Source organism: Macaca thibetana, chromosome 3, assembly GCF_024542745.1.
Source record: "Macaca thibetana thibetana isolate TM-01 chromosome 3, ASM2454274v1, whole genome shotgun sequence".
Classification (NCBI taxonomy): domain Eukaryota; kingdom Metazoa; phylum Chordata; class Mammalia; order Primates; family Cercopithecidae; genus Macaca; species Macaca thibetana.
Genome location: NC_065580.1, coordinates 17,831,316 through 17,850,105, shown reverse-complemented (window position 1 = coordinate 17,850,105; position 18,790 = coordinate 17,831,316). Strand labels below are relative to the sequence as shown.

The 18,790-nt window shown below is 45.9% G+C and overlaps 2 protein-coding genes across 2 annotated transcripts in view; both read left to right on the top strand.

Moving 5' to 3' along the window:
• AGK (acylglycerol kinase) overlaps nt 1-18,790 on the top strand; it is a 985,672-nt gene that overhangs the window by 475,922 nt on the left and 490,960 nt on the right. The gene's annotated exons all lie outside the window — the stretch shown is intronic.
• TMEM178B (transmembrane protein 178B) overlaps nt 1-18,790 on the top strand; it is a 406,833-nt gene that overhangs the window by 74,838 nt on the left and 313,205 nt on the right. The window lies entirely within an intron of this gene.

Genomic DNA, 18,790 nt, shown 5'->3' with positions numbered 1-18,790 from the left:
ATGTCTAAGCCTATGGCTGAATGACAAGAAGAGTGGGTCATTTGAATCTTGGGGGTGGCATTCCAGGCACAGGGAGCTACTAGTGAAAAGGCCCTCACTTGGATGGTCCCTAGCTTGTCAGAGATGGAGAGGAGCTCCACGTGGCTGGCTGTGGCATGAAGGTGAGGAGGAGGGCAGTAGGGATTTAGGTTGGGAGAGGCTGTGAGCATCACAGCTTTGGGCTTTGAATGCCAAGTAAGGAGTTCAGATTTTGTGCTAAGATTTTGTTGTAGGAGGGGTCAAGAGTGGAACAGGGAGACTAGTAAAAGAGAAGATTGCAGTAATCGATGATGTTGGGTTGGACTAGATTTCAGTAGTTGTTACCCTCCAAAAATATATGTTGAAGCCCTGACCCCTGGTACCTGTGAATGTGACCTTATTCAGAAACAGGGCCTTTAGGCTGGGCTCTGTGGCTCAGGTCTGTAATCTTAGCACTTTGGAAGGCCAAGGTGGGTGGATCGCTTGAGCTCAGGAGTTCAAGCTCATGGGAAAACCCCGTCTCTGCTAAAAAAATACAAAAATTAGTGGAGCATGGTGGTGTATGTCTGTAATTCCAGCTACTCGGGAGGCTGAGGCAGGAGAATTGCTTGAACACTGGAAGTGGAGGTTGCAGTGAGTTGAGATCATGCCACTGCACTTCAGCCTGGGTAACAACAACAACACAACTAGGTCCTTTACAGATGTAAGTTAAGATGAGGTCATACTGGATTAGCATGGGCCTAATGTAATGTGACTTGTGTTCTTATAAGCAGAGGGAAATTTGGACCCAGATACAGAGACCCCTGGGAAGAACACCTTATGATGACTGAGGCAGAGAAGGGAGCGATGCAACTGTAAGCCAAGAGCCACCAAGGCCACCACCAGAAGCTGGGAAGAGACAAGGAAGAGTTCCGCCTTGCGGGTTATGGAGAGAACGTGGCTCTGCCAACGCCTTGATTTTGTCCTTCTGTCCTCTAGAACTGTGTGACAATATATTTCTGTTGTTTTTAGCTGCCTGGTTTGTGGTAGTTTGTTACGACAAACTTAGAAACTGATGCAGCAGTGGAGATGGGGAGAGGTGGCCTGGGGGTAGAGCTGACAGGATTTGTTGATGGATGGAAAGCGGGAGGTGAAGGAAAGAGAGCAACTGAGGACAAACTAGACTTGTGGCCTGAACACTCAGGTGGCTGAGGAGTCTCTTTACTGGGGTTGGAAAGACTACGGATGGAGAGATTTGGGGAGGAAAATCAAGAGTTGAATCTGTGAGTCAGAAGCTGAGCCAGAGGTATAAATTTGAGGGTCATTAGCATATAGATGGCATTGAAATAATGACAGTAAATGAAGTCACCGGGGAAAGGAAGTTTCAGACAACCCTGAATGGCCTTGAAACATCCTAGTTTGGAGAAAAAGTATATTCCAGTGTTGGATATTCTTGACTTTTTGTAGGTCCAAGTCAGGATGCATTTTTCCCCCAGAGCTACATGGGCTCAGTTACATGTATGTTTCTTTTACTTTAACTGGTTTGAAAACTGGACCAAAATATTTTGAAGCTCTTTCCATCAATGGGTAGAGTTTGTTCTTCCCTCCGAAGTCCTCCCCCACTAAGAAACAATTGTACTGGTCTTGGGACTTCTCTTGACCCATGAAAGTGGCAGAAGGGACGCTGAGCTAGTTTCAAGCCTGGACTCCAGAGGTCTTTCAGCTTCTGGCTTTGGCTTCTTGGCTCACTCCTGCTGTCACGGAATGAAGCCTGGGCTGGACTCCTCTAGGACGAGAGAGAGGTCCAGCTGACAGCTGGGGCTGAGGCCATTTTGGGCCAGTCATTTCAGCTGTTGTCTGACTGCAACCAAATGAGTGAGTCCAAGTGAGACCAGCAGAAGAACTGCCTAGTCAGCTGACAAGACTGGAAGAAATAAAGAGATTTTTGTTGTTTTAAGTCATATACTTTTGGGGTGGTTGATTACACAAAGGGATACACTTGGCATAGACCTCATATCCAGATAAGCAGGATAATATGCAGGAAAAGAGCTACACCATTCAGGGTCATGGAAATAAATTAGGATTTAATCTAGATGCATGATTAAATGAAAATCCAAAAGGTCACGAAATAATACATCATTCATGAAATGATAAAATACAGAAGGTACATTTCAGAGACCAAATGTCATTCATTAAATTATTCCTTCAACAAATATTTAAGGGTCTGCTCTCTACAATATGCCTGGCAGGGCAGTAGGTGAAGGACACAGAGGAAAATGGGATGAACACTCAAAATACTGTCACTGACTCTCCCCTTGGCGTTTATTGTTGAGTGTGCAGCATCCCTGTGCGCTAGAAATGGCTGTGGAGATAGAAAATGTGGTTAACGATAATAATGACTGTCATTGATTGACCTCTCACCAGGTCTCATGTACTTTATATTCATTATCTTATTTAGACCTCACCACAACCCTGTGTGGTGGGGATGATTATTCTTCATTCCACAGCTACAGAAACTGGGTCTTGTAAGGGGTAAGGGGCTTGGCCAGGATTACACAGCTGGAAAGGGGTGGATGATGCACCAGCTGGGTCTGACTCTCAAGTTTATATTCTTTCCACCAGGTTGCCTATTGTCCATGAGTCCCTCACCTGACTCTAAGGCAGGGGATGGGTCCAGATTGTAGGATGGGTTCGGTGAATCCTGTGGTCAGATGGAGTCCCTGACTGGGTTGGCAATTAGCATCAAGAGGATTGATTATCACTGTGGAGATATAGTTCTCTCTCCGCACAAGGAGAATCAGGACCTCAGCAGGGAGGGGAAGGCCATGTGAACCCACATCATCATGATTTTCATCTGGGTGATCTTGAAAGACACCCCTCCTTCCTGCCAAATAGACCTTAACAGGCAGGGCTACTCTAGGACATTGTCTCATTGTACTAGATTCAAGACACAGCCAAATGTAGGTGGTGTGGGTCAGCCACAGGGTTGTGACCCTCACCTCTCAGGTCCCTCCTGGACACACTGTGTCCTGTGGGCTCCACAGCACGGACGTTGCAGCCAGGATTCACGGGTGCAGCCGGGCACGTGATGTCACAGCCATTGGACAGTGTGCTACAGTGGGGGCTGTAAGCTAAGATCCACAGAAGACTTCCGTGTCTCTGTGACTCGTAGGGAGAGAGGGGGCTCAGAGGCCACTGAGTTGCCCTGTGCTGAGAGGAATGGCACTGTGCAAGGTTGGAGGAAGCCTCTCACCATTAAGCCCTGGGAGCCAGCTTAATAAGAGAGCACATGTGGACAAACAGCTGCCGAGCCAGGAGACCAAAGTCAGCGTTCAGGATGGGATGCAGGCCGCCTGCGCCCCACACGAGGAGGCTGGGAAAGACTCTTGGCCCTGGGAACGGGCATAGAGCGCTCTTGCTGCAGCGGGGCTTTTCAGCCTCCAGCCCGGCCTGGGTTGTTCTCTGCAGGGAGGCCCTTCTAGGCAGCTCAGGACTGGTGGGCACCGTCTCTGGGAGGAAGGGCCTCAGAGTTCTGAAATGTCATGCAGGTGTGGCTTCCAGACTTCACAAAATGGGGGTCACCTCAAAGACAACGATCGCCTCTTTTTGCTTCCCAGTGCTCATTTATAGACTCCCGGTTTCTGTGAGTCCCGGAACTTGAGGGCAGAGTGTGACCCTCTGTCACTTCTACATCAACAGACCTGCTTTGTCCTGACTGGGATACTTCGGAGGGTTTTGAAGTTAAAGTTTTTTTTTTTCTGAGATAGCATTGTGGACTCAGGAGCGAGAACATTAGCAGGGGATTGGGAGGCGCAAAGTAGGCTCTCTTGGCCGGTGGCTCAGTGCGGGGCCTCCGACCCGAGGGGCTGCTTCTCCCCTTGGACAGAGCTGGCCTTTCCACTGGACAGGCAGTCAGGCAGACTCTATTAGACCCCCGTAGAGGCCAAGGCCAAATCTCAAAATATTCATTTCTCTTTTTAAATAATAGTTACTATTCATTTTCTCTAATAGCAGTAGCTAACATTTACTAGACGTTTACTATGTACCAGGAACTGTGCTAAGCACTTCACAAAGATTATTTTATTTAATTCTGGGAGATAGTACCAGAGTCCTTTTTTAAACAGATGGTGAAAAGGAGGTGCAGAGAAAGTAGATATTTTGTCTTAAGTCACGTGGCTGATAAATCGTGGAACCAAAAATTAAACCAAGGCCTGCACACTGAACTGTGCTTCTTCCAGATGAAAGAGAGACACATGTTCTCGGTGAAAATTTGCAAAACGTAAAAAAGGCAAATCGTCTGTAGTTTCTCTATTCACAGATAGCAACTGTTGATATTTTTTCCATATACCCTGTGTGTATTTTTTTAATGGATTTGTGAAAGTACTAATTTATAGACTGCTGTCCCCCCTCTCTGCAATATATTTTGAACATTTTCCAACGTTGAAGATTTTTTCAACACCTGGTTTTTAGTGGCCGCAAAGTATTTCATTATCTGGGAATCCATAATTTATTTTTAAAAATCTCTCCCTATTGTTGGAACTTGAGTTTGCTTATAAATTTTGTTGTTATAAATAATGCCACGATGAGCAACTTTGTTCAGGCATCTTTGCAAATATCTCAGAAGACTGCCTGGGGATAAATTCTATTAGTGCTATTTCTGCATCAAAAGGCATATACATTTAAAAGCTTTTGATATTATTTCAAAAACACTTTCCTGAAGATTTACACTAATTTACTTTCCCGCTAGCAGAGTATGATAATATTCATTCTTCACAACTCTGCTAACAGTGTGTATTTCATTATTTTTAAACTTTGTAAATTTTCTCATGTGAAAAATACCTTTTTAGGCCGGGCGCGGTGGCTCAAGCCTGTAATCCCAGCACTTTGGGAGGCCGAGACGGGCGGATCACGAGGTCAGGAGATCAAGACCATCCTGGCTAACACGGTGAAACCCCGTCTCTACTAAAAAAATACAAAAAACTAGCCGGGCGAGGTGGCAGGCGCCTGTAGTCCCAGCTACTCGGGAGGCTGAGGCAGGAGAATGGCGTAAACTTGGGCGGCGGAGCTTGCAGTGAGCTGAGATCTGGCCACTGCACTCCAGCTTGGGCGACAGAGCGAGACTCCGTCTCAAAAAAAAAAAAAAAAAAAAAAAAAAAAAAAAAATACCTTTTTAAATGACATTGGACAATTTTTATATGTATTGGCCACTTGTTTTTCTGTGAATTGCCTTTATTTTTATTAGGCAATGTTTATCTTTTCCATATTGATTTGGATGAGCTCTTTATATATTATAAGACGTAAACCTTTTGTCATATGTTACAGATATTTTTCCATTTATCATGTACTTCTATTTTATCGTATCTTTAACGTACAGAAGTTTTAAATGTCTAGGTAAACAAATCTACCAGTCTTTAGCCTTTATTGTTTTTACTTTTGGTTCTATGCAGGGTGATATAGATACCTTCATTAAAAAATCAATTCTTTTACTCATTTTGAAGTCTTGACGAATATTTATTCAGTGCTATTCCGTACCCGACACTTTCTAGGCATTGGGGCTACATAAGCAAGGTGGGCAATTTTCCCGCTTCTGTTTACTTTTGCTCTCCTCTCAGATTTATTTTTAAATACAGTCAGCTGGGGGCTGATTGAATGCCACTGCAGTGGCTCTGCCTTCCATAGGTGGAAAAGATAAAGAGGAAAATCCTTTAGACAAGGCCAGAATTTGAAGGCTTGTGCCAGAATGGCTTTCTGCCTAAATGAAAGATGTATTACTAAGAGATCAGACAGTAAAATTGCAAAGCCCTTGCCTTAGGCCAGCCCATGACACATGGGTCACTGAGGTCCTCGTTCCTGGAACTGGTCCTCGAGGGCAGGTGTGGGCCCTCATCCAGGACAGACCAAGGCTCTGCTGTAGCCACTGCAGTGCCTGGTTGGCGTCTTTGTTTGTGCAGTTGGTTCTGCAGAGGTGGCTTGGTATGGATGGGAAAACTGGACCCACTGAAGGTCATGTGGCTCCCATAAACTGATCACACAGCAGTGTCCTTTGTCAGAATCTTGCTTTTCTGGGTCAGGGCAGCAGTTCCTGCACATGTGTTTTCTGGTAAACATTGGACCCTTTCTCCATGGAAAGGTGACGGGCCTGGATCCACAGTGGCCCTTGGATAGTTATAGTTCTATTTCCTCATGAGTTAGCTGGAGCCCTGGAGCTCTCAGTCCCTGGGATGCAGCTGTTAACTTTTTTTTTTTTTTTTTTTTTTTTTGAGACAGAGTCTCGCTCTCTTGCCCAGGCTGGAGTGCAGTGGTACAGTCTTGGCCCACTGCAACCTCCACTCCCCAGGTTCAAATGATTCTCCAGCCTCAGCCTCCTGAGTAGCTGGGACCACAGGCTCGCACCACCATGCCTAATTATTGTATTTTTAGTAGAGATGGGGGGGGCGGAAAAATCTCACCATATTGGCCAGGCTGGCCTCGAACTGCTGACCTCAAGTGATCCACCCACCTCAGCCTCCCAAAGTGCTAGGATTACAGGTGAGCCACTGCACCTGGCCGAGCTGTTGATTTTTTCACTCAGGTTAGGAAAGGAAAAAACAGGTTGGTTTCCTTGCTGTTGCCCAAACTCGGCCAATCTGTGGACTCGTAGGACACAGTGTTAGGCGGTCCAGGGCTGAAAACAGGGACTGGTGTGGGCAGCAATAATCAGGATACTGGGATTTTAGCAGAAGACTTAGAGAAGCAGTTTGTAGAGATCACATTAGGCACATGTGAGTCAGGTACTCATCATACAGGAACACAGCATGTGGCGCTTTTGCTGCCAAGGATCTGGGTAGGAGCTCTTTTTTCTTGCTAATTCTGTTTTTCCCCCTCTGAGTATCCCTGTCTGTGGGGAAAGCTCTTCTTAATTTTAGGGCAGGCCATGACTTCCTGATGGAGGGACAGCACCCCGTGGTCTAAATACATCCACCATGGTTTCAAGCTCTCAACACTTTAACAGCTGGCACACAAAATGAAGCTTTTGGTTCTGAGTTGTTGGCACAGGCTGGCTCCAGCACGTCATCAGCAGTGCCCTCCCCCTTCCAGCGGCGCTTGGCTTCCACGTCTGAGGGAAGGGGTATGTGTGCTCAGCCATCCTGGGGTTAGGCTAGTGTCTGAAGTGCCAGCAGCCCTGGCAAGCTGCTGGCTCTTCAGGGAGGTCTCAGTTTCTTCCCAGGCAGGGCCATTTTCTTTTGTTATTCAACCTCTGCCCAGACTTGGGGCATGAGTCCTGGCATCGGGCATCTTAACAAATAAGGGGCCGGGTGTGGTGGCTCACACCTGTAATCCTAGCACTTTGTGAAGCTGAGGTGGGTGAATAACCTGAGGTCAGGAATTCGAGACCAGCCTGGCCAACATGGTGAAAACCTGTTGCTACCAAAAATATGAAAATTAGGCCGGGCATGGTGGCTCACGCCTGTAATCCCAGCACTTTGGGAGGCTGAGGCGACGGATCACAAGTTCAGGAGATCGAGACCATCCTGGCTAACACAGTGAAACCCCCTCTCTACTGAAAATACAAAAAAATTAGCCGGGCGAGGTGGCGGGTGCCTGTAGTCCCAGCTACTTGGGAGGCTGAGGCAGGAGAATGGCGTGAACCTGGGAGGTGGAGCTTGCAGTGAGCTGAGATCGCACCACTGCACTCCAGCCTGGGCGACAGAGCGAGACTCCGTCTCCTAAATAAATAAATAAAAATACAAAAAATTAGCTGGGCATAGTGGCGGGCGCCTGTAATCTCAACTACTTGAGAGGCTGAGGCAGGGGAATCGCTTGAACCCAGGAGGCAGAGGCTGCAGTGAGCCGAGGTCGCACCACTGCACTCCAGCCTGGGCGATAGGGTGAAGACTCTATCTCAAACAAACAAACAAAACCCAAAACAAATATGGAGTGACCCATTTTCAGTGACTCCCTTAGACACTTGAGCTTATTTTGTATTTCTAGCATGGTTCTGCAAATCTCACTCATAGTACTGATTGCTCTGCCGGTAACTAGCTCTGTGACTGGGGGAAGATCAATTACCTTCCTTGTGCCTCAGTGTCTTTTCTTTGCAAAATGATGGTGTTGGAACTGGATCTCTGAGGTCTTTTCCAGTCCTACTATGCCATGATTATAAGAATTTTTGAATGACAGCAGTATTTATAGATAATGATATTACTAAGGCAATGTTGAGGCGGACTCAAATCTGTGTGAAGCAGAGAAAAACATGCAAAGTCACTTGGGGAAAAAACAGTTATTTTTGAGTACCATAGAGCCTACTAATAAAACAAAAATTCAAAAATGAAAAACGTCGGCCACATTTCTTAGGTACAAAAGACGGACACCTTGAAAGATGATGGGGTTAATGGATTCAGCTCTGATGCTCCCGGTGACTTCAGCGGAAGAAGAAAGGGCCTCCTGGGAAATCAACAGGAACTCGTTTAGACGGATCAACTCTAAATTATGGAGGGATTATCCAGGTTAAATCTTGCTTTCATGCTTTTTGACTGCATCTATTCTGCTTAATTACTTACTTGGTTGGCATCTCATATTTCCTTTCTTTTCTTGCAGCCTGCAGGGAATTCGTTTGATGAGATAGGGTGGGATGGTGAAAAAGCTGTGGATTAGAAATCAGTAGACCCAATTTCTAACTGGTTGTAAGGCTCTAGCAGATCATTTCTCCAGTCTGGGCTTCAGATACATCTGTTGATAAATGAGGGATTTGGGATAAAACAGTGGTTTGCAACCAGGGGATGTTTCAGAATGCTGCTGATCTAGGCTGGACTGGCTTCCCAGCTATAGTTGGGGTTCAGGTCTTCCCCAACCAGCTCCCAGCTTTCAGTTTTCTGGGGCCAGCAGACGACCCTGAGAATATCCTTCTCTTAGCAGTGGTGAAAGTGGAAACATGAAGTGCTTCTGGAGGCCTGGGGGGAGCTGAAGCTCACTGTCCCTTCTGCCCCCTTCCCACTGGCCAAGACAAGTCACATCGCCAATCTGGACAGACCCAGGACAGGGATGGATGCTCTGCCTCTCCTGGTGCAAACTACCAAGTCTCATGGTGACTTTGAGGATAGGAAAGGGTGAAGAATTGGGACAGTTGGTGCAGTCTACTGGAGAGGACCACACACTTCCTCCTCTCATGCTGTGGTCCTAGGAGAGAAGTGTCCTCATTTTATAGCACAGCTTTAAGGCAAGAAGCATAGCAAAGCAAAACAGATCCTCTCTTTTCCTGCTCATGTGCGCGTACACACACACACACATGCACATGCACACGCACACGCACACGCACACCAGCCAACCAACAAGCAAACAAATGAAACTCAAAACACCCAGGGACAATAACAAAACAATAACAACAACAACAACAACAACACCACCACAGAGAGAGGAGGTCTGGGTCCAAGAGAGTAACAGCTGCTTCCTCATCTCTCTCAGCAGTTGGACCCCAGGTCCTATCTCTGGCAGTCTTACTCAAAAAAACTTTTAGTTGTAACTAAGCCTGACTTGCATATCTGTGAAATGGGGATGATAACCTCAATCTCCCTCTTCGCAGGTGGCTGTGAGTTCTTCAGTGAGGTAACAGCTATGACGCTTCTGGCATGATGCCCGGCACATCATGGTGATGTTAGTTTCTCCTTCTTGCTCCTCTCTGAGACCCTCATTTCCTCACAGCTGGGTGTCATCTCAGCCTCCCAGAGGCCCTTCCACCCTGCTTCCTGTGTCCTGCTCACTGGCTCTACTGTTTCCCGCCTGTGTGCCTGTAATGAAGCACTCTCCCCTGCCTGGTGCATCTTCTCCTCTCCTCTCTTCCCAAACTGGGTTTTTCCTTGCAGGCCAGCACCAGTCCCACTCTCTTTTGCTAACAGACGTCAGTCCGCAACAGTCTCTTTCTCTTTACCATATGGTATTTAACCTTGGGTGGCCTCAGATTGCCAATTTTTTATTTGTTTTTTGAGATGGAGTCTCACTCTGTTGCCCAGGCTAGAGTGCAGTGGTGCAATCTCGGCTCACTGCAGCCTCTGCCTCCCAGGTTCGAGCGATTCTCCTGCCTCAGCCCCCCAAGTAGATGGGATTACAGGACCCACCACCATGCCTGGCTAATTTTTGTATTTTTAGTAGAGATAGGGTTTTGCCACGTTGGTCAGGCTGCTCTCGAACTCCTGACCTCAAGTGATCCACTTGCCTCAGCCTCCCAAAATGCTGGGGTTACAGGTGTGAGCCACTGCGCTCGGCCCCTCAGGTTGCCAACTGAGGTCTGTCCTGAAAGTTCTTCAAGAGCAAGATCCATGTCTGATCAATGTCTGTATCCCTTATATCCGCACGTTGCTGAGAACACAATAGGTGCTTAGTAAATATTAGCTGAATGCTTAAAGACCAATCTCAGCCTCCCCAAAGCCATCCTTTATCCATAAATAAGGCAAGGACAAGAAGACCAGCAGGAAGAACAAGACTCCCGGAGACTCTTTGAGAAGAGGCTGAACCTGTGGACAGGGTCACTGTCTGCCTGGAGCCTGGCCGGGGATGCCCGGATCTGGGGCGGTCCCCTGAGCCCTGGGATCTGCTGACAACCGTGGATGGCCGATTGGCCAATTTTCAGGCCTCCGCTTGGAGATGCAGTCTGACTTTCTGCCAGCCTGGATGCCGAAAGAACAAGCCTGCATGCTCCAGTAGTGTCTTGGTCCTGTGGGGGACCTCTTGATGAGTCACTTTCTGTTCTTGAGGAGGCAGACGGAGGCTGAGAGAATGAAGGTTAAATGGAAATTTAGGATTGTAAAAAAAAGTTAGAGATGGAGAGGATATGGGAAAAGAGGAAGAGGTTGGGCAGGGCTTTGATACCTTTTGTGAACTATTTAAAGATATTTTATATCCCTTGCTTTTCTCTGATTCTGTGAATGATGTCACCATACACCCAGGGACTCAGGCCTCTTCAGTGGCCCCTCCCCAACCTCTCCTGTCTGCACCCCTGTTCTATCCCATCTGATGGTTGCTTACATCTCCTCGTCTCTATGTTCCCTCCTCTCTTTCCAGGGTCTCATGATGACCTTCTAGCTGCAGTGGTCTCCCTGAAGTCACTCTTGCTCCCACGATCCATCCTATATGTTACCAAGCCAGAGGGATGGTTTAAAAATCTAAATAAAATCATGTTATTCATCTGCTCAAAACCCTTAAATAAAATCATGTTACTCACCTGCTCAAAACCCTCAAATGGCCTTGCAGTTTCACTTAGTTTAAAATCCCAACTCCTTGCTCTAGAAAATAGTATGGTAGATCCCCCCAAAATTAAATATAGAACTACCGTATGATTCAGCAATTCTACTTCTGGGCATATACCCCCCAAAATTGAAAGCAGCGTCTTGAAGAGATGTTTGTACACCCATGTTCGTAAATGCATTATTCACAGTAGCCAAAAGGCAGAAGCAACCCACGTGTTCACCGACAGACAAATGGATAAACAAAATGCGGCATATTGATAGAGTGGAATATTATTCCATCTCAGAAAGGAAGGAAATTCTGATGCACGCTACAATACAGATGAACCTGGAGGACATAATGCCAAGTGAAATAAGCCAGACACAGAAAGACAAATACTGTAGGATTTCGCTTATACGAGATAGACTATTCCTTCCACTTAGAATGGACAAATCCATACAGACAGAAGGCAGAAGGGTGGTCGTCAGGGGGTTGGGGGAGGGAATGGGGAGTTGTTTAATGGGTGTGAAATTTCAGTTTGCATAATGAAAATAATCTCGGAGTTTGGCTGTGCAACAACATGAATGAACTGAACACTACCGAGCTGTTAAAATGGCTAAGGTGGTGAATTTTTTTTAAAATTGTTCAGCAATGCAGAAGCCTTGTTTATTTTATATATACATATATAAAAATTTCAATATACAATATATATTTTAGATATATAATATATATAATCAATATGTAATATATATAATTTCAATCGTTTTTGGAGAACAGGTGGTGTTTGGTTACATGGATGCTATTTAGTAGTGATTTCTGAAATTTTGCTGCACCCATCACCCGAGCAGTGTACACTGTACCCAATGTATTGTCTTTTATCCCTCACCCTACTCCCATCCCTTCCTCTGAGTCCCCAAAGGCCACTGTATCCTTCTTATGTGAGGTGATGAATTTCAAGCCATCTGTATGTTACCTCCTGACTCACGAGCCCCCCATGCTGGGCCCCGGTATACAGTGATACCCTGGCACCAGCTTCACTTCTCTTTGAAAGCTCTGAGCTCACTGGATTTTGCTGTCCCACTGGCCTGAGCATCTCCTCCCAGAAGAGACTTGGTTTGGCCGGTCACCGCCTCCTCCTTGCCCCTCCTTCCCTCCACCACATCCCCACCTCTCTTGGCCTTGCTAGTGTCATCATTCTCTAGAATGGATTACGTTGCTCTCTGCCTCCCTAACCTGCTGTCTGACTATGCCTTGGTGGCCAGAAGAGTGCTTGCCACATGACACATGCTCCATAACTGCTTGTCGAGTGGTGTTTTCTGAGGCCTGTGTTTGAGTGACTATTGAGAGTGGGCATACGTTCTGCACCATTTTCCTTATGGTGAGTCTGAGTCACCTGGAACCAGCTATGATCTCTGGTACTCTGAGCTTGTGCTCAGTGATGGGAACTGGCTGGATGCGGGGTTAACACAATTAATTGGCTTGCATAGAGATTCAATTATTAACCTTGAATTCAATACATTTTTATTGGATTTCTTTTTTTTTTTTTGAGATGGAGTTTTGCTCTTGTTGCCCAGGCTGGAGTGTAATGGCACGATCTCAGCTCACTGCAGTCTCTACCTGCCAGGTTCAAGTGATTCTCCAGCCTCAGCCCCCTGAGTAGCTGGGATTACAGGCACGTGCCACCACGCCTGGCTAATTTTGTATTTTTAGTAGAGATGGGGTTTCACCATGTTGGTCAGACTAGTCTCAAACTCCTGACCTCGTGATTCACCCACCTTGGCCTCCCAAAGTGTTGGAATTACAGGCGTGAGCCACTGTGCCCAGTTCTTTTATGCTAAAAGCATGAGGGAATGGGAAGAGACTGTAAGGATGAATGGGACACAGGACCTGTCTCGAAGAGCTTCTATCCAACAAGATTGGGATGAGAGCGGCCAGGGCCATGGTGGATGGTGGATGGTGAGTGGTCTGAGCGAGCCACAGAGGGAGGGGATTTTACTCTGAGCCATGGGGTTGCAGAAAGGCTCGACGGGAATGCTCTGCTGGAGATGAGTTGGGAAAGGCAGAGGGATTCTAACAAGTGGGAGGAGGCCTGGATGGTGACACAGGAGTAAAGCCAGAGCCTTTGTGGGTCTGTTATGTGGCCATTACTCTGTCACGCTGGGGGAATCAATGGCTTTTTAGCGGAAGAGTGACGAGATCAAAGCTGAGTTTTATGAAGATCACTTGCGACCATGCACAGGAATGCCTGGGTGGGTTGAGGGGCTGACAGCAGTGGTCCTCCAGACCCAGAGGCTCTTCCAGGGGAACAGGTGGGAGGCAGTGCGGGCCTGGGCATGGATGCCTGGGAGGAAGGCGAGAGACACTTTTGAGGTGGGCTGGACAGAGCTTGACAACTCTGTGTGTGTCTGTATAGGTGAGAGAGTGGGTGGTATGTGTGACAGTGTGTGCGTTTGTGTGTGAAGAGTGTGTATGAGAGTTTGTGAGGTTGGTGGTGAGAGAGAAGCAGAGTGTGTGGCATGTGAGTGTGCAACGGTGTGGTATATGAGTGCAGGAGTGTGGTCTGAGTGTGCAAGAGCATGTGAGAGTGTGCGTGAGTTTGTGTGAGGATGTGTGCATTTGCAGGCAGAAAGGGAGGCATCCTTCCCAGCGCTGAGCAGCCAGCACTCCCTTGCCAGGAGCTAATTTTCCAGATGCCCCACAGTCAGGTGCCAATAACCGCCTTTCTCTACCTGCAGGGCTTGGCCAGCTCCCCTAGGATTCCCCATTTCCCCACAGGAACTGCAGAGAAGCCTAGAACAAAACAGGAAGCCATCTCTGATTTGGAGGCTGATGCGTGACGCCTTACGCCCTGCAGCTCCTGCTGGCTGCTGTCCTGCTCTTTCTCTCCAGCCACTTGCCTCTCACCTTGTTCCGCTCATGTTTAACATTCCCTCAGCTGTCCCTGGGCTCTGTGGCCTGACCGTCCTTTGACCCCCTGTCTGCTCATTGCTGGCATGTGATACACCCTGAGCTTTGCTGGTTCCGGATGCTGCCCACACCCGGGGCTGACACCTGAACAATGTTTACAGAGAGCAAGTTGATGCTTAATAAGTAATTGTGGAATGTTTGAAAAACAAGCAAAATGGGCCCAACTAAATACATTTGCCTTTTAGCACTACTGCCTATGGGAATAAAAGCAATATTCATCCCATTATAGGATGGTGACATCTAATTTAGTTTCTTACCAATGCATAGTTAGAAAAGAATCTTATTCCCACGGTACCAACACTAGCATTTTATTTCATTAATCAAAATAGGCATGTTGGATTGAATTTAGGCACAGCTAAAGATGGAGTCTGGTATAAATGGTTTTTAAATGATGATTTCAAAAGGTGGTATTGTGTAGATAACTCAGCATTTGAATGTGCTTTTATGGGAGTGAAAAATAAAGCTCAAGAGAGTGTGTAGGCAGATTTCCTGGCCCATTTGTGGGCAAAGGATTGATTGTGCGTGTGGTGCCAAGCATGCATGTGGATCCATCACTTCACTAGCAAACCAAGTCCATTTCCTGCAGAACATTTTATGGCGTTATGCATATCGCTAGTGCTTGCTAAAAATAGGTTCCCTTCAAAGTTGAGGTTTTAAAGCAGTGTATCAGCTAGCTTTTGCTGTGTAACAACCAACCACAAAGCCTCCGTGGCTTACAATGAACATTATTTCTCCAGTGTCTTCAGGGTGCGATGGATCTGTTCTGTTCTCTGCTGTGTGGTTCTGCTGGTTGGCTGGACTCATTCATGCATCTCTAGGCTGATGGGGGCCTGGCTGAGATGCCTTAGCTAGGGCAGTTCTTCATGTACTTATCCCCCTACTAGAACCAGCAAGCTAGCCAAAGCATGTAATCTACCGCAGACTGGTATTCTCTATTTAGCAAACAGCACTTTTTTTTTTTTTTTTTTTTTTTTTTGAGACAGAGTCTTGTTCTGTGACCCAGGCTGGTGTGCAGTGGTGCAATCCTGGCTCACTGCAACCTCTGCCTTTTCAGGTTCAAGGGGATTCCTCGTGCCTCAGTCTGCCGAGTAGCTGGGATTATAGGTGAGCACCATCAAGCCTGGCTCATTTTTGTATTTTTAGTAGAGGCAGGGTTTCACCATGTGGCCAGGTTGGCTTTGAACTCCTGGCCTCAAGTGGTCTGCCTGCCTCAACCTCCCAAAGTGCTGAGATTACAGGGTGAGCCATCATGCCTGGCCAGCAAACAGCATATTTTAAGAAGATTTAGTGAAGAATGCAAAGGTATAGATATTTGAAATAATCATTTATACATAGGTAGTGAAAACTGAGTGATTTTTTTAGTGTTGTGAAATTATTGATTATTAGAATTAGAAGGAAACCATGGGAAATCAAATCCCAGCTAATCCTCTAATTTTACAGACTAAGACATCTTGAACTCAGACTGGGGAAGTGACTTGTCCTGGGTTTTTAGGTAATTAGTGACCATGACTACTGAAACCTTATTTTTTCTCTGAATATAATACCCTTTGATAGATATAATAGTACGCATTTTCCTTTGTACAACCCCCTTTTAATGAAAACCAAGTAAATATAACAAATGCATCATTTTTGATATGTGAGTCTTCAGTTCCTGAAACTCAAAATGTGAAATTCACAGTTATAATTTGCAGACGTGTTGCTGTGTTCAGTAATCTTCAGAAATGTAAGATTTCAGAATGTTATCATTAGAGTGAGATAGGCAAGTCAGTGTGACAATCAGAAAAAACCTGCATTGCAGTACATCACCCTGACTTTCATGTGAATGACTATATTAATGCTGCAATGCTGGTATTTGGAATTATCACCAAGCAGTAAGACCCAGTGGAGGAGGTTGGACTGGGACAGGACTTGGGTTTCTGTGTTTGCTTTGTTGCCGGTGATAGGACCTGAGCACATGTTTCAGCTCTTTGGTTCTGTTACTCATGTGAAAAATGACAATTTGGACTAGATAGAATTTAAGACCAAGTCCAAGGCCAAGATTCTAATTTTCATATCAGTGATAGAAATTGCACAGGTTTTCATTCTATTGCTGTTATTAACAAGGATTAGATTTGGCTGCATTTGACAGGAAACCCCCACATAAGTGGCTTATAGAAGATAGAGGTGATTTCTCTTTTTCATAAGAAAATGAGGTTTGCAACTAGGAGTTCAGGGCTGATAATAGGGCAGTGAGTGTCATTAGGGATCTAGGCACCCATCTTTCTGCTCTGTTATGCTCAGGACATGACTTCTATCCTCAAGGTGACTTCAAGGTCACCTCATGGATCAATATGGCTGCTGGAGTTCCAGCAATCACCATCATTTAACAAGTAAGCAATAGGAAGAAATGGGAAGGGGTAGCACTTGCCTCTTCCTTTTTGAAAGACATTTTATTTTGAAATAATTTTAGATTAATAGAAAATTTACAAAAATAGTACAGAGAGTTCCCATATATCCTTCATTCAACTTTCCCTAATGTTAACATCTTACAAAACCATGGTACAGCTTTCAAAACGCAGAAATTAACATTGGTACAATATTATTAACCTGATAATATTATTTATTAGAATTTTGCCTATTTTTGTACTAATGTCCCTTTTTGGCTCCAGGATCCAATCCTGGATCCCACGTTGCGTGTACTCATTATATCTTCTTAGCCTCCTTCAACCTGTGATATTTTCTCCATCTTTTCTTGTTTTTCACGATCTTGATAGTTTTTAAGATTATTGGTCAGGCATTGCATAGAAAGTTGCTCAATTTGGGTTTCTCTGATGTTATCTCATGGATAGACTGGGTTATTGGGTTTTGGGGAGAATTTCACAGAAGTGAAGCCCCCTTTCATTGCATCATATCCAGGTTCATGGTATCAGCATGCCTTACTGCTGGCGACGGTAACCTTGATCGCTTGGTTAAGGTGGTGTCTGCCAGGTTTCTCCACTGCCTAATTATTTTATTTCCTTTTCCAGACCCTCTTGGTTAGAAGCAAGTCTCTAAGTTCAGCTCACACTCAAGGGAAGGAGCATTCAGCTCCACCTCCTGGAGCTCCCTCCTTTTAAAGGCATGCTCCTGGAAGTTCAACACAAAACTTCTGCTTTTACAGCTGGAATTTAGTGTAGTGTAATGAGTGGTGAAGAGCTTTGACTGGGGTCAGGCTGCTTGAGTTGAAATCTCAGCTGTGGCACTCATTAACAGTATGAATTGGGCAAATTACTTAACTTCTCTGGGATGTTTGCCCTGTAAAAAGAGGACAATCACTGTGCCTCTCATAGGGTTTTTGTGAGATTAAGTGAGTTTATGTACAGAAAGATGCTTAGCATTGTGCTCGGCACACAGTGAGGTGCTGTCATTGTTAGCCACGGGCATTGTTACATGGCCACACTTAGCTGTGAGAGAGCCTTGGAAATGGAGTCTTTATTTGCTTTTTCCAGAAAGCAACAAGCCTAGCTAGCTAAAAATTGGGATGCTGTTCCTGAGGAAGAAAAGGCAGGCTGGATTGTCAAAGACAACCAGCAGCATCTGGCACAATTGCTGTACTCAGAATCTGGGCCACTAGACCTATAGTAGGCGGGACCCAGATGAAACCTTCTTTCCCATTATGAAGTCTCCCTTGTGCAGGATCCACAGTGCTCTCTGAGGGGTCATTTTGGGCTCTAGGAGAGTGAGAAACACAAACTGCAACCAGGCAGGTGTTAAGAGGTCATCAGGAATTAAGGGTCCTGCTGGGTTTATTTGATCATTGGGAACAATCAACTTTCCTCTGTGTCAGAATCCCAATGGAGGAATCCTTTTGAGTAGTTCACACCAGCGTGAGCTGGTGGAAGCAGCAGTGCATCCACGTGAGTGTTTGATATGTTTGCTTTCCTCAGAACATATTTAATCTTCATAAAAGGAAGGTAGCTCCCTTGGAAACTGCCATAAGAGATGGGGTGGGCTAGAAAGCTTTGCAAAGATCAGAGCCGCCTTATATTATCTATTGACAAGAGGGGATAGGAAGAAACATTCCTGGGGATGTAGAGGGCTGCCACCCAGGAGACCCACAGGAATGGCCCAGAACCTGCCCTAACCTTGTCTTTCATGTGTCAGGTGCTCCTTTTTAGGACAAAGAGTAGCACTAGGAACCAAGAACTAGATCACTGCCAAGTCTTGCCTTTGGTTTTTTAAAGACGAATGAGAAAAGACCAAGGACAGCTTCTCCTGCAGATGGGAGCTAAACACTGTGATCGTGGCTGGAGTGCAGTGTGTGCCCTGTCTGGCTATTGCTTTTCCTCCTGAAGTTTGATACCCACAGATGCCTCTTAATAGCCATTCATTCCCCTTCTTGTCCTTGTATGGGTGACTTGGAACAGACGATTTCCTCTCAGTCTCATGTTAACTCTGCCAGATTCATACCTATCACATAATATTATGTTTGGAAAACGACAGCGTTAAAGATCATAGCCAGTAGCTTCCTGTGTGGCCTATAGCGAGTCATTTAACTCCTCTGGGCTCCAGTCTTCTCATCTGTAAAATAAGGGTGTTGACCTATGTGATCTAAGGTCCCTTCCAGCAGAAGCTGCTCTGGGCTCTTTGCTTTGCTCTGAGGGCACATGGA